General features: G+C 42.4%; 1 long non-coding RNA gene across 1 annotated transcript; it reads left to right on the forward strand.

Annotated features, from left to right (window-relative positions):
- Positions 1-6,190: 6,190 nt before the first annotated feature.
- LOC148110799 (uncharacterized) lies at positions 6,191-8,658 on the forward strand. The gene is made up of 3 exons (XR_015726235.1): positions 6,191-6,381; positions 7,302-7,471; positions 7,927-8,658. It is a non-coding gene; the product is annotated as an uncharacterized LOC148110799 (long non-coding RNA).
- Positions 8,659-15,316: the final 6,658 nt, after the last annotated feature.

Raw genomic sequence — 15,316 nt, forward strand, 5'->3', positions numbered from 1 at the left:
AGCAACAGTATAAGCTAATAGGATTGCCCCTGGATCACAAAAGAAGGAGCTGAAGTTTAGAGTAAGTAAGGGCTTTAGCTTGTCCAAGGCTGTGCAGCTAGTTTCCAGACCACATCAGTCATGCTCTTCTGTTCACCTAATATCTGCCACTTATGTCCTACAATCTGTCACAAGAGTAACATAAAGTATTCGCTTACGAATGTTCTCTTAAAATAGTCCCCTTAAAAGACCCAACTAGTTTATCCCCAGTTAGATGCCTCATACTCAGTCTTGCTATTAAAATATTTCCTTGTGTTTCATATTCTTTTCATTAAAATTAAACCAGAGTAATTTCTATGTAACTTAGAACACTACTGGCTTTGTTAGAAAATCTTTGTTCTTGCATCTTTCCCGCATGGCAAATTTTTAAATTAATTATCCCATTCTGTTATATCCTCTTTCTGTATACAAGCCTGGCAGCTCATGGAGACCTGCCCTGCTTCCAGCATTGCAAGAATGAATACCCTGACCCGGAGTCAGAGGACCTGAGTCCTAGTGCTATCCTGCTCTTCTGCCAGAGCGGGAGAGGATTTTAGCTTCTCTTGACTTTAATTTTCTCCTACATCAAATGAAGAGGTGTGACAGGTCAAGGAAGGTGTTAGTTGTGCCCATCACTAATCTGTCTAGGATTCCTCCCCACTGGCTCAGTACAGTTCTCAAGCAGGCTCTATGGATGCATCGGAGGTGGCAGCCCAGGTGAAAGCTAGTCGCTGACTTGGTAAATATGAACACTCAGCTCCCCCACGGGCCTAAGCCTAACATTTGTGGTCTGGGATAAGAGTGCACGTGGAGGCCATATATTTTATGTCTAAATATTTAAAAGTTATAGATCAAGCTAGCAAACTCTTAGATAATATATGTTTCCCTTTCCTACCTTGAAAGATACAGCTTCATTGTAACCTGGAATTCTCTTACTCCTCTGAGTTCCATATTGGAATGTGGCAGCAGGGGGAGATCAGCCACTGGCCATGGCTTCCCTCCAATACCCACAGTCAAATTATGAAGGACCCTGTGTGCAAGTGTTGGTCACCCCAACCCGTGCTTTTAAGTTCTTCCCACACTACTGTAAACAGCTGTCCCCCAACCCCCACCACCGCCACCCCTCAGGCTTAGGTGTAAGCACCCTGGTGGTGGGCAAGGATTTGGGCAAGGGGATTGTCCAAGGCTTGGAAGATTATTTGGGCAAGTATGCTAGGATCCTGGTCTTGGGTCTTGCAGACTCCTCACCCTGAGGGAAGGGGTATCACTGAATGAGGGCCAGGGTAGTTTCTCTAGAGTGCCAGGTTGCTCTGACCTGATTGCTACCATGAAGGGTGAGCTCATTCTTTTCACCAGTGATCATTTATGACCGCAAATGCTGATCACCCCCAAATTTATATTTCCGCAGAAACTGAGGGAGTAGAGAGTTTCACAGAGGAAGATTGGTCAACAGCATCAAATGCATCAGAAAAGTCCAGTAAGTTAAGGCCAGTCCCATTGGGACTGTGAATATGGAGGTCATTGGTTGCATCAGTTAGAACAGGTTCCTATTTAAGAAAGTTGAAAGGTGTTGAGAGATGAAGAAGTGGAGGTAGAGAGTGAGGCACGTAATGAATTTTTCCAGGGAAGGGATGTTTATTAAGGCTCCATGTTAGAAATTTCACATATTCTTATTTAATTCTCATGATAATCCTGCAAAAGAAGCACCATTATCCTATTTTTCAAATGATATGTCTGCATGCCAGTGACATGATGTGAATTTCTATATGACTGCAGATTTTCTTTCTGAATTCTAAAATCAGATAATGCATAAATAGAAAGTCAAATAATACAGAGAAATAAAAAGGCAAGTCAACAAGCGATATAGCCTTCACAGCTGCCTTTAGTTTCTAGGCAATATTTTATTATACCTTGCCTGTCTCCTTTGTTTAATCTTGGCTCAGGGCCTATCTGTTTTATTGTTTGACAGGATTCAAAGTGCTATTTCTAACCTTCACCAGTAAAAATATTCAAATCACATGTTTTAAAGAATAATGCATTTCAGCTTGTCTCTCTGCAGGGAGGGAGACCTGATGAACTGGAAACATGACACTGAGAATTAGAACCACAAATGCTGGTTCTGGTTCTTGCTATTGACAAACTACAGGATTTAGACATGACAAGACAGAACAACCAATCCCTTGAGTTTCCCACCCTCTGAAACAGGGGTGATGGTAGTTGCACTGCTTACCTCCTAGGACTGATGTATAGGGTAACTGAGATGACGTGTGAAAAGGGCTATAAAATGCTCTGCAGATGGCAAAGACTCATGCTTTTGAGTCCGGGGAATTCAGAGCCACCTCCTTACGTCAGTCGTCAGGCAATGCAGACTTGAAACAAGTTTGCAAACATTTATCCGTCACCTTTGTAGTCAAACATGTTTCAGAAGGGAGTAGAGTTTTTCTGGTTTTAGAAAGGAAAACTAGCGCCTATATTGCATATTACCTAATACTTCCATTGAGGTCTAGGGAAGCACCCATAATCTCACACATGAATATTTCTTTAGCAAGACAAAACTATTCACATTATGAGAGAGAGAGAGAGCCTTGTTTTCATGTAGGTCAGTATAGTAGGCTGAACAATGGCCACCCAAAGATACCAGGTCCTAACCCTTGGAACCTGTAAATGCGACTTATAAGGAAAATGGATCTTGGTAGATATCCTTGAGTGAGGAGTTTGACATGTGACATTACCGTGGATCATCTGGGTGGGTCCCAATTACCACCAAATGTATAAGAGGAAGACACAGGGAGATTTGATACACATGGAAGAGGAGAAGGTGGTGTGACCACAGAGGCAGAGGTCAGAATGGTGCAGTTGTAAGTCAGGGGATGATGGCAGTCACCAGAAGCCAGAAGAGCAAGAAACAGATTCTCTCCGAGAGCTGGGGGGTAGGGGGGATGGGTTGCAACCTTGCTCACACTTCAATTTTGGCTCAGTGAAACTGATTTTGTACTCTGGCCTCTAGAACTGTGAGAGAATAAATTCCTCTCTTTTTTTAAAAAAAAAATCAATTAATTTATGTGAGAGAGAGAGAGAGACTGAGCAAGAGAGCACAAGCAAGGGGAGCAGCAGGGGGAGACGGAGAAGCTGGCTCCCCGCTGAGCAGGGAGCCCATGCGCTACTCGATCCCAGGACCCCAGGATCATGACCTGAGCCAAAGGCAGACACTTAACTGACTGAGCCACCCAGATGCCCCTTAATTTCTGTTGTTTTAAGCCACCAAGTTTGTGGTAATTTGTTATAGTGGCCCCAGGAAACCAATGCAGTCAGATTTTGCCACAAAATGAGTTATGGAATAAAGGGCGAAGTTTTCAGTTTTTTGCATTTGGGTATTGGACGCAGATTGTGGACCTGTATCTAGCACTGGTACCTAAATCTCTTTCAAAGAGATTCTTATGCCTGAAGCTGATTTAAGACTGTATGTTAACTATACTGGAATTAAAAAAAAAAAAGGTGGTTATACTATCTTGTTCATTCACAGCCAGTCGGAATGGTGGTGGGGGGGGGCTGAAACTGGGGCTGGCACGCTCACTGTGGCAGTGACACCGAGTGACACTGATGGGCATTGAGGTGTGTTGGGGGGAGGAGGGCAGGGTGTGCCCATTCACTAACAAACGGAGCTGGGGCAGCCAGGTGTTTCCCCTAAAGGGCACGGCAGTTTCTTGCCATGCATCAGGCAAAGGGCTGGCTTGAGGGTTCAAGAAGTAGCCGTGTGTCTCCACAGGTAGCTGGTCCTCAAGAGCCCGGGGAAATGAGCACAGGTAAGAGTCTGAGTCTCAGGTGTCAGGGGAGGTCAAGACAAGGGCGAGGGCATCAAGGGACTTAGGTAGCAAATAGATGACTCTAAGAGAAACTTGAAAAAATAGCAACGGATGCAGAACTCAGGTGTATCAGTGTGTGTGTGTGTGTGTGTGTGTGTGTGTGTGTGTGTGTGTGTGTGTGTGTGTTTGCAGGTGCGCAAGCAGGCTGCATCAGCTGGCTACCAGCTTCATGTAATAGGTTAGCACCCAAGCCCTCGTCATGCGCCAGAATGACGGGGAGACTTGATCAGGACTCAGCCCAAGGAGGGCAGCCCCGAGGCCCCAGAGGACTCACACCGCGCTGGACCCGGAACCTGGGAGGAGCAGGATGTGAGTGGGCCCAGCACAGGAGCCACAGGCCAATGAAGGGAAAATCTCTGGGGCGGGTCGGAGACAACAGCTGCTGACGTCGTCAACATCTTCATCTTTTTGTTTGTTTTAAAATCAACTTCCTGAAGATAAATTGGTCCTTGTATCGTAATGCAACCAACAGTCTCTGATGAAATTGCTTGAAATCTCCATTTTAAAATTCATTAAGTTTATCTGAAGGCAATTGAAGAAGTTATGATCCAACCTAAATGGCCAACGTGGGGCCTAGTTAAGTAAGCGATGGGCATCTGTGTAACCAAACATTTTATAGCCATTCAGTTATGTTTGTAGAGAGTTCCTAAAGGCCTGGGAAAATGTGTATGCTATAATGCTGTGTGAGAAAGGCAGGGTGCAAGATTGTTTATAGAGCATGGAGAAACAAAATAAAAACTGCATGAAAAACAATTTAGTAGGCAATCCATCAAAATATATTAATACAATAATAGCTTCTGGGTAGTGGGGCTAAGAGTATTTTTTAAAACATCATCTTTCTATTTTTCCATTTTCCAGGTTATCTGTGCATCACCTTTTCTCTTAGTTGTTTTCATGTGTTATATATATTACTAGTGTAATGGGAAGGACCCAATAAACTCTCCTTTCTGAAAGAGCTTACACCTAACTTTCTTTAACTTAATTCAAAGCATTTTGTGTTTCCAGGGCAATAATATCTACAAAGAAAAATGGTATTGCACTAACCTTTCCAATTATAATAAACTCTAGTTACAAAAGGAAAAAAAAAAAAAAAAAAGAAGGATCTCCCTCCCCACCCCCATCACGCCTAAGAAGAAACGGACTTATGTTTTCTTCTCCCAGAAAGCCAGACCAGCAAGAAGGTTCAGGCTGTGGAAAAGCATCGGGAGAATCCTGTTGTGGCGTAACATGGCTTGGATTTGCCCTTTAAACACTTTTGCTGCAGGAAGCGGCTGCTTTCAGGGGTGGGTGTGTGTGGAAGAGGAGAAGCTGTCTCTTCCACTCCAGCCGGCAGATTTCCTCCAGGGAGTGAAGCCTTCAAGGTTCTTCTCAGTCATTTCTCTCTTCCAGGACGCCCTCCCTTCACCCCGCGCCGGAGGAAGTGTCGTCCCTGCTTTCTCAACCCCTGTGCATGCCTCTGTCACTGTACTCACTGCATGACATTCTTTCCCTGACAAGGCTTGCAAGGGTCTCAGAGTGGCAGAGACGGTTCCCTTATGGTGGTCTCCACAGCACCTAGCAGATTCCCTGGCAGATACAGGTGCTGAATGAATATTTGTTAAATGAACTGAGGGAGAAAGGAACTGTATTGGCTCCCTCGGGCTGTCATGACCAAGCACAGTGTGGCTGGGTGGCTTAAAACAACAGAAATGAATTTTCTCACAGTTCTGGAAGCTGGAAGTTTGAAATCAAGGTGTTAATAAAGTTGATTCCTTCCCGAGGCCCTTTAGGGAGGGTCTGTTCCATGCTCTCTCATAGCCTCTGGTGTTTGCTGGCCATGCTGGGCGGTGTTTTGACTTGCAGCTGTATGATCCGATCTCTGCTTCTGTCTTTGCATGGTGTTCTCCATCTCTGTGTGTGTCCTCTGTGTCCTGTGTCCCTATGTTCACATTTCCCTCTTCTTATGAGGAGACCAGTCAGACTGAATTCAGTAGGACCTTAATTCGGTGTGACCTCATCTTAACTTGATTACATTCACAAAGACCCTATTTCCAAATAAGTCACATTCATAGATACTGGGGTTGGGACTTGAACATATCTTTTTGGGGGGACATGATTCAACCCATAACAGAAGTTACGGAGAACCAGTGGATGCAGCCAGAATAAGATAATGGTCAGGCAGAGAGGACACCGGAGATGCCACTAGCCCTTGGTAGCCAGGAGCAGGGGGCCAAGTCAGTCTGTGATCCAGAAAGCACAACTGGGCAGGAAATGGAGAACCAAGCAGGTGGGTGTTAAAAACAAGAAAGGAAGAAACTGAGTCTCAGAAATCGGGCCATGTAGCCAGGCATGGGGAGACAGGAATTTGGAGCTCCTGAGGGAGAAGAACAATTTGCCAAAGGCTACTTCCATCTTGTCCTAGGCTGTTTCTCACAGGACGTCTGATGGTCCTTGGCTCATGGCAACTACTTGGCCTCTGGCCCCAGATGTACATGAGGAGTTTGGACATCAAATGAAGTAGGTAAGAAAAAACGTCGAGCATTTTTCTCTTCTGAGTTGTGAAAGGAACAACAATGTGTTGGCTCTAAGTATCATAACAGCATCTGTGGGAAACACACCGAACTCTACTCTGCCATTGTCCTAATCGTGCATTTTCTGACAAATAAAGCCCATAAATTGGTAGCATATTTGGCAGAGATTAAATTCTTGTAAGTGGCTGTATGGTAAATTTTATGTGCAATGAAGAGGACTGGGGTTTGAAGAGCAAAAGAAGACATACTGTCATTTCTCTTTGGACTAGAATTTTTAAAATGTTTATTATTCATTGTAAAGAGCATTTATAATAACAAAATTGGAAATTATCTCAGTAAATGAATACCCCAATGTGGACAGGTTCCCATAAGCTATTCCTTTGTGAGAGTCATTTTTTTCCTGAAATCTCATATGAACTGTTTGCTATTTAACCTGAGAAGGATGTAGGTCAGAATCTTAACATTTCCATGATAAGAGACCTTAACCCTTATGTCTGTTATTTCTTACTACATATTTATTGTCCAAGAATATCCAAACTTCAGAATTTTTTAGTCTTGAATATCAGAAAGTGAAAGGAAAAATCGATGAGTTAAAATGCTCTTACTTGGATGAGGACCTTTGAGTTTAGTATAGTTGAAGTAAACATATAACAAGTCGAGGAGAAAGACAAAGAGGAGGTGGCATGCCAAGCTGAACCCAAACAAGGAAGAAACCCGGGGTGTAAGTCTATCAGAATTTCAGAAAAGACTGTTCACTTCCCTGCCTCCTGAACAGGAGACTGGGGTTTGGAAAAAAAAAGGAAAAAGAAAAAATGTTGAGAACCGTGCCTTGTCACGCGTGACAGTTTTCAGTTACTTCATGCATGTTTTGAGTCTGTTTCGATAACCAAGCCTATCTTTTGTAACCCAGGAAAAAAGGAAATATTTGTCCTACTGAAGGAGCTGGACTGGATCTGAGCATTCTGGCCTCACAGATAATTGAGACTCAAGAAGTTTTCTTCTTGAGCAAGAGTTCAAGAGAAGTTTATACTGACTTCACAATGGGCTCCAACCAAAAGTTTCGGCACCCTTTTACTTAAGGTATTAACTTACTTGACCCCTAGTTTGTACGTGACACTGGTTAAGCAGAAAGGGGGCACCATGAAAACATATTTTTAAAAATCTGGTTTTGAACTATGCCTGGTATGCAAAAATAGTTAATTCTTCAAAACTTGGCACTTAGTGAAGAGGGTGGATTTAAATAGAGGATGACCAGCTGGCTAATTACATGTTGCCAACATTTCCCTCTGGCTACTTACTGGATGAGTCCTGTTTATGTCAAAGGCTGACTCTGTCCTTTATCCTCTTTCATGGCCAAGAAATGGAATGCCGTACATTTCACTTAAGATGAAATGTTCTGATGAAACCCAAAGCAACAAAGCCTGCTTCACTTTCTTAGTGGCCAGACAAGGCAGGTGGTCCGAGAGAGGTTTCAGGACAGGCTGAACATTGTAAACAAGATTCCAGTTTACCATCCTCTCCATGTCCTTTTACAGAAGGTAATTTCTTATCCTAAGGATATTATGAAGCCAGAAGCAAGATTGATGGCACATTCAAGGCGGGGATTTTCACCACGAAACAGGGACTGACTTCTCGAAGCCCCATCTGCCTAGCTAAGCCCTGTGGATAAAGTGAGAGTGGAGGAGTGTGAAGGAACCTCCAGGGACCTCTGCAGTGGATTGCTCAGAAGAGGAACCAAGTATAAAGTTGACAGAGCCTTGAAGAGAATGGGGCATAGAGGTAGAAGGGAAATGAAGGTATGTTTGAGGGCCATGTGCTGGATATATCACCTAAGGCCGTCCATAAGAGGCTTATCAAAGAGGCAGACTCCAGTAGGAATTGCAAACTCAAATGCCTCTAGGCAGGGACTAGTGGAAAATATAAACGTTAGAGAGTATAAGACCACAGGGAATGGCAGGGGCTGTGTTGAACTGCAAAACACGTATCTGGTATAAAGGATTTTAAAGAAATTAAAAATAAAAAAAATAGCATGCTGACTAAACAAACATACCTGTGAACTGTATTGTGCATAAGGGCCACCAATTTGTGACTCCTATCTAGTGAGAGCTCAACACTGAGGGTCTGAATTTTTTGGCTGTGTTTATTTGTTAAAAGTGTCTTGTAGGGGTGCCTGGGTGGCTCAGTTGGTTAAGCAGCTGCCTTGGTCGAGATCCCGGGGTTCTGGGATCAAGCCCCACGTTGGGCTCCCTGCTCAGTGGGGAGCCTGCTTCTCCCTCTCCCTCTGCTGCTCCCCCTGCTTGTACTCTCTGTCAAATAAATAAATAAAATCTTAAAAAAAAAGTATCTTGTAAATCCACTTTATATGAGGGAAAGCTATTGCCCAAACTCTCTGTCATGATCTAAGATTATGTAAAATTCTTTTTTTTTTTTTTTGTCCTTTTTCTATTGTCATGAAATGAAGGACATGTCTTTGGAAGGAAGATGTCCATCTTGGAAGTTGTCAGGGTGTTGGGGGGGGGCTGCCCTTCACTTCCTCAATGAGTAGCTGGAAATAAACCCTGAGAACCCTCCTCCGTTGCCCAGTCCAACCTCAGGGGTTATCAGCGTACTGCGCCTTAATCCCAGGCACACTTGCTCTCTACTATGTCCAAACCCCAGTGGCACTGCAAAGGAAGCAAGCCATCCTAACAGGGAGTTGTAAGTCAGTTTTGTGAATAGGGCTGGAAGTTTTTGTTGATTAGAAGGAGAGATTACTTTGTTGTTTTGTATAAATAAATCAAAGTAAATTCCTCCTAAAGTGGGTGCCCCTATGGGGGAAAGCCTGAAAGAGTAAGATTTACAGTTGGGATAATAATACTGAGCCAGGGACATAGTTATGGTTTTTAAAATCCTCTAGCTCTCTAGAACCTTATTTTTTGACCTCTCACCTGAGAATTTCTCTCTAAACTCCTCATTAGGGAGATTAGCTTAAAATAGCTTTAATATATGGTATATATTCCTTGAGCACATCCGAGGCTAAACAGTATTGTAGCTCCGTGCTGCTGGCCTTAGCTTACCCTTTAGTACTGCGGAGTTTCCCAGGATCCACTGTGGTCGGGCCGGAGTTTCCTTGTATACCTTTATGCCGGTTAGACCACAGCCTTCAGGACCCTCTGCTCTAGTTACACATAAACATCCCTACCCCAGCAAGCCAGAGCAAAAGTATCACCAGCAAATAGTTACTAACCGCCTGGTGTGCCTCTAGTAGTTGTATATGAAAAGGGAAGTAGAAATACGTATCAGATGGGTGATACAAAGAAGAGGGCCGTCAGTGGAGCAGGAGTCGAAGGTTGGAAAAGTAGATTGGAGCCGGCTATAGGCAGTTTTGCTACCTGGGCTGAGAAGGTCAGACATTTTCCTAGATGTAGGGAGCCCTTGAAAGTTTTTGAACAGAGAAGTGAAATGTGGAAGAGACTTTTTGGAAAGCTTAACTTGGAAGACATTCCAAGGTGGTTCAGAGGAGGGAGAGACTATAGGCTTGGAAATTAAGGATAATAAATCCAAGCATTAAACTATCTAGAGACTTGTAGTGACAATGGAATACTGAGTTATGAGGATGAATAGCGAACATTAACTGTGCGCTCTCCATGTGCCAACTGCTTTGTAAGCGCCTTATAGCATTAATATTTGCAACAACACTTTGAGATGGGTGCCATTAAATATCACTCTTTTTTAGACAGGGAAACGGAGTCTCAGAGCAATAAAGAAAGTTGTTGAGTGTTACTTGGTTAGGAAGTGCCAGAGCTCGGATACAAACCCAGGTGCTCTGGCTGCAAGCCGTCAGCCTCGACCATGCTCTACACTGCCTTTCAGCAATTGCTAGGTGAGTTTCTTGGTCCCTGGCCTTCCCCTGCCATTGTGGCAAGACTGGGACCCAATCTGGGACCATTGGTATGACTCTGCCTCATTGTCTATTATGTTTGTACACAGAACTCTACCTCAGACCGCATGCCTGCCCAGTTGTTGACTTTGAGACACTCTGAACACTTGCCAGTGCTGCACTGATTTCAAAGGAGGCTTGTGAGCAATGAAGGTGAAGATAAGCCACAAATACTACCCAAATATGATGAGTAGTCATGGGATGGTCATCATATTGTAGCAGAAGGAAAGAAATTCAGATCTTCCTGCCCTGTTGCTCTCCGTTAGATGTTAACGATGTTACCTGTCTATCCTCCTTGACCTTGGGTCAGTGGTTATAGGACGCATTTACTTCCAAAATGGGAGTTTTGGAACTTACTTGCTAAATTTTTGGTGTTTTACTGGCATCCTTCAGTCACCATCAGATGAGAAAAATCTCTTGTGAACTCAAACTGACTACATGTTTTTCTCAAAGCTACTGTGAAAGATCTCCAAACATTTTGAGCCTGCAGATGTTCCAGGCCAATGCAGCCTTGTAAGAACAAAACCGAGAGTAGAGGTCTGCCATTGAAGTTTCTTCTAACACTACTCTTACAAATCAAAAGCCTGATGCAGAGTCAACCAGAAGGTGGCCTAATTACATCATGTTTAAATTAAGGTAATTCCATATAAACTATGAAGAACAATTTATGTGTATTTTTCTCATTATCAAACTTTCCTATATAAAGATAGCCATTAACTCTGAGAACATGAATTTTGTCTAGAGCTCTAGATTCATATAGCATTATTTTAAAAAATACTATCTAATAATAAACACTACAGCATTAAAGAAATTCTGTTGTAGAAAAACAGACAATGCTAAATTGTAGACCTAAACTATTTACACATGATTGTCATCATATCACACAATGGAGGAACTTACACGTGTTTGATTTGACATCGATTTCAACAAACACCGACTGAGGACTTGCACAGTATTATTAAATCCATACGATGTAGTTTCTACTGCGATGTTGGGTTCTCTGTGCGGAATGATATCAAGAATAAGTTGTTTATTGTTTCTGCAGGATGCCCTCTGGTCAGGCCTACCTAGCTCCGTTTAACCGCGTCAGCAGTTCCCCCTATCGATTACCTGTTGAGTAAATTTTTAAGTTGAAACTTTGACCAGGCAGGTATTGGTCTATTCCAGCAGATTACAGAGGCAAGCAGGCTTAGGAGGACTATTGAGAAATCTGGAAAACATTTTGTTCAGAAAGTCACACGTCTTTATTCCATAAGATAAACATCTAAATCTGAGTGGCTGTAAAGAGAGTTTCTCTAATGTCAACATTTAAAGATGCATCGACAAACTTGTTGGTTTCCTATAAAAATAAGTTACTGAGATATGTAAGGGTAAAGTTATTAGAAAACTCATGAAACAAGTTTGAAAATTTCAAAATTATTCTTATTTGATATAGTATGGGTCCAGCTTTAGTCAGAATTGGTAATAAAAAGTAGGACATTTATTTTTTAACAGCAGAGAAAGTTCATCAAATCCTTGAGGAAAAGTTTAACATTTGGGTCACTCTTCCTAACGATATTGGGTTTGTAGCATTGACATCGATCGAAAACTAAGAATTCTATTTCTGCTTCGGAGCTTTAAAAATTGATTCTGTGAAATCAATTTTTAAGAGCCAACTTTCCCCAAATCCACATTTCTTATTAAATTTTACTTTATTCTACAGCATTTTAAAGAGTATTTTGCCCGTACGACTGAGACTTTTTTCTATTTAAACAATAAAATTCCTTAAAATGGGTTTTGGGCAGAAGACATATTAACAACTATGTTTTAAAAAATTTGAAAACCATACAATATGCAAATGTTTTATAATTTGGGTGGTATTTTTTAGAAACGTACTTTATTCATTTATTTTTAAGTAGGCTCTATACCCAACGTGGGGCTCAAGCTCCTGACCCTGAGATCAAGACCGCACGTTCTGCGCTCTACCCTCTAAGGACTGAGCCAGCCAGGCACCCCCTGGGTGGTATTGTTTGAAAGAGCCCCTCCTTCCCCCTTCCCCATACTGGCTCAGGCCACCGTTCTGTGCAATCCTCTTTCTAGGTGCTTATACGCCTCTACAGCCACACTGGGACAGACAAACGTGATTTTTGAGTTTTCCCCTAACATTTTTATTCTATTTTCATAACATTAGTTTTCTTCATAAAGCAGTAACAGACTTAACAGGACAAATAATGTTTAGTTCACCAAATAGTTAGTAGTAAATTAATAGTTGAAACAGCCGATTAAGCACAGGTGTCTCATTAGGGACTCTTGTCTCTGGCCCGATGACTCCTGGTCACAGTTGGGTAATTCTTTGTTAGTGTCCAGGGCAATGTAGGAGCTGTGCTACACTCTGTCAGGACCATTAAACAGTTTGTTTCTGTCTCACATTATTGCTTTTATGATCAGAAAGAATAGGGCACTTGAAAGTCTCACCGCGGGTCACCCGAAACAGATTCTGATGACCGTCAACCATGCCCTTTTCTTTCCCTCTGTCTGTCTTGCCTTGTCTTTGACTTTCATCCTTTTTCCTTTTCCTAAGTTTCTCAGGCACCCATGATTGTTGTCGACTTGGGGGATAAAGCATACATACCCTTTACAAATGGAGTTACATTTGCCAAGTGGGTTATACCCAAATGCCAATGAGCACCGATTTCCTGGCCTCGTGCACAGCCCACACTGCAGTCAGAGAGACCCAGGTTTGAATCCAGCACCTGCTCTGTGACCATAACAAGCTACATGATGCATACCTAACTCAGGTTCCTCTTCCATAAAATGGGGGTAATATGATCTGCTTCATATGGCTGTCGTGAGCAAATAATGTATGTAAGATTTCCTAGCATAATCTCTCAGGGAAGGGTGGTTATTATCACCGGAGTGTCAGCATTTGCCTGGGGCTGGTGTGAGGGAGATAGAGAAAATCTCAGTAGATCTCGATCAGTCCCTTAGCTGCTGGGAAGGCACTTTCAGCATTTGCAAAATGTTTTGTGAAGAAGTGGAAAAAGTAGGGATCAAAAGTAAAGTGACCTGGGCAATTCATTGGGTAAGATATTTAGAATTAGACAAAGTTCAAATGGGTAAGTGCAAAAAGTTTACAGGACAAAATCAAAATGCTACCATGCCAGATGGGGAAAGGTGGACTTCACCTCAGTATGGCAGCCCTGATAGAATTAGTTAAATAAATGCAGCTTCTTTATAAAGCCAATAAGATGGTGAGATGCATGAAAGGCAAAAGGCAGGAAATGGCCTGCCAGCTCTTCCCAGCACGGGTCTGACCCCCACTGTGGCTGCTTTGTGTCTCCCCTTGAAGGAGGATGTAGGGAACTGGCAGAACTCCAGAGAAGAGCAAAAATGTAATTAAGGCTTGGAAAATAAGGGCTAAGAGGAAAGGCCAGAGAGCTGTGGGGTTATTTAGTTTAGAGAATAAAGGTCTAACAGATTTGACAGGTCATTATAAGAAAGACATTGGTTGTTTCCCATCTCCACAAATAACAGGACAAGAAGAAAGAAGCTTGCATTGCACTTCAGAAGGTTTTGGGCTAGAGAATTATTAACACGGAGGCTCTGGAGGCTCTTCCTGGCAATCAGGGGATAACCAAGGATTACTGTACAATCGTGGCTCTGTCCACCCACTCCCATTTACATGCAAAGGAAGAATGAAGGTAGTATTCAAATACAAGCTTTTCCATTATTTTGAAAACAAACCAGGTACTCCTTGCCTGAAATCATTTAGTTGTTTCCAGTTACTAACAAAAAGTTAGTCTGAGGGTATAGACACAAATTAGATAGGTTCAGGATTTTCTGAGACAAAGCCTTGTCCCATTAGACTGGTTTTGGCCAACACCAACTAAAACACTCTTTGAGGCTACATCTAGTTACCAAATCTCATTTGCCTGTGACTTTCAGGGAGAGTTTGATGAACCCCAGTGCTGGTGTCCATATCGTTGCACGGTGAGACTATAATGAAGGGTTCTCTGCCTTCCATTTATCCTCTTAGGATGGGGTTGGAGAAAGTGGGGCTCCACAAGCCATTTCAGCTCAGGATGTGGTGGTGTCCAAGTTAGAGGGAGAGGAGCACATTTGCTTTAGTCAACATGTGGTCTGTCAATGCTTCCTGCTATCTTCCAATTTGGGTGACTGGCGGCCTGCTTCAGTTTGGATGCCTCCTCTGCTACTAAGTGAGGATTTCAAAAACTCAACATAGCTTTGCTCGACATATTTCTCTTCTCCTTTCCATCTACCATTCTTTCTATCATTTCTGTTATTAATTTTGAATTACATCAGAAATATAGAACAATTATGTTTTGGCATCTTTCCATGTCAGTATATATGATCTACTTCCCTCATTTTAAGTACTGCTTTTTTATTCCTTGGTATGGCTATACCGTCATTGATTTTTGCTATCATTTAGAAATATTTAAGATTAGCGATCATGGTGAAAGTCGGAATAACAGTTCCTTGTGGAGGGGAGGGGTACTGATTGGAGGTGGCATGTGGGAACGTTCTGGGAGCTGTAAATATTCTACTTCTGGCTCTGAGTGGTGATTACATGGGTGTGTATACATATAACAATTGTCTTGCTTGAAGACTTCACATACTTTATTGTATGTAAATTAAACCTCAATAGCAAAGTTTAAAAAAAGTGATTAAAGTCCTTATACTTTAAAAATATTATCAAGTATTAAATTATATATTATTTAAAAATTTATTTATTTATTTTATTATGTTATGTTAGTCACCATACAGTACTTCATTAGTTTTTGATGTAGTGTTCCATGATTCATTGTTTGCATATAACACCCAGTGCTCCTTGCAGTACGTGCCCTCCTTAATACCCATCACAGTGCTAACCCATCCCCCCTGTCCCGTCCCCTCTGAAACACTCAGTTTGTTCCTGGAGTCCATAGTCTCTCATGCTCCCCCTCTGATTTCCTCCCCTTCATTTTTCCCTTCCTTCTCCTAATGCTATTCCTTATGTTCCACAGATA

This window comes from Ursus americanus, chromosome 1 (assembly GCF_024610735.1).
Source record: "Ursus americanus isolate L20-20 chromosome 1, mUrsAme1.1.p, whole genome shotgun sequence".
Taxonomy (NCBI): Eukaryota; Metazoa; Chordata; class Mammalia; order Carnivora; family Ursidae; genus Ursus; species Ursus americanus.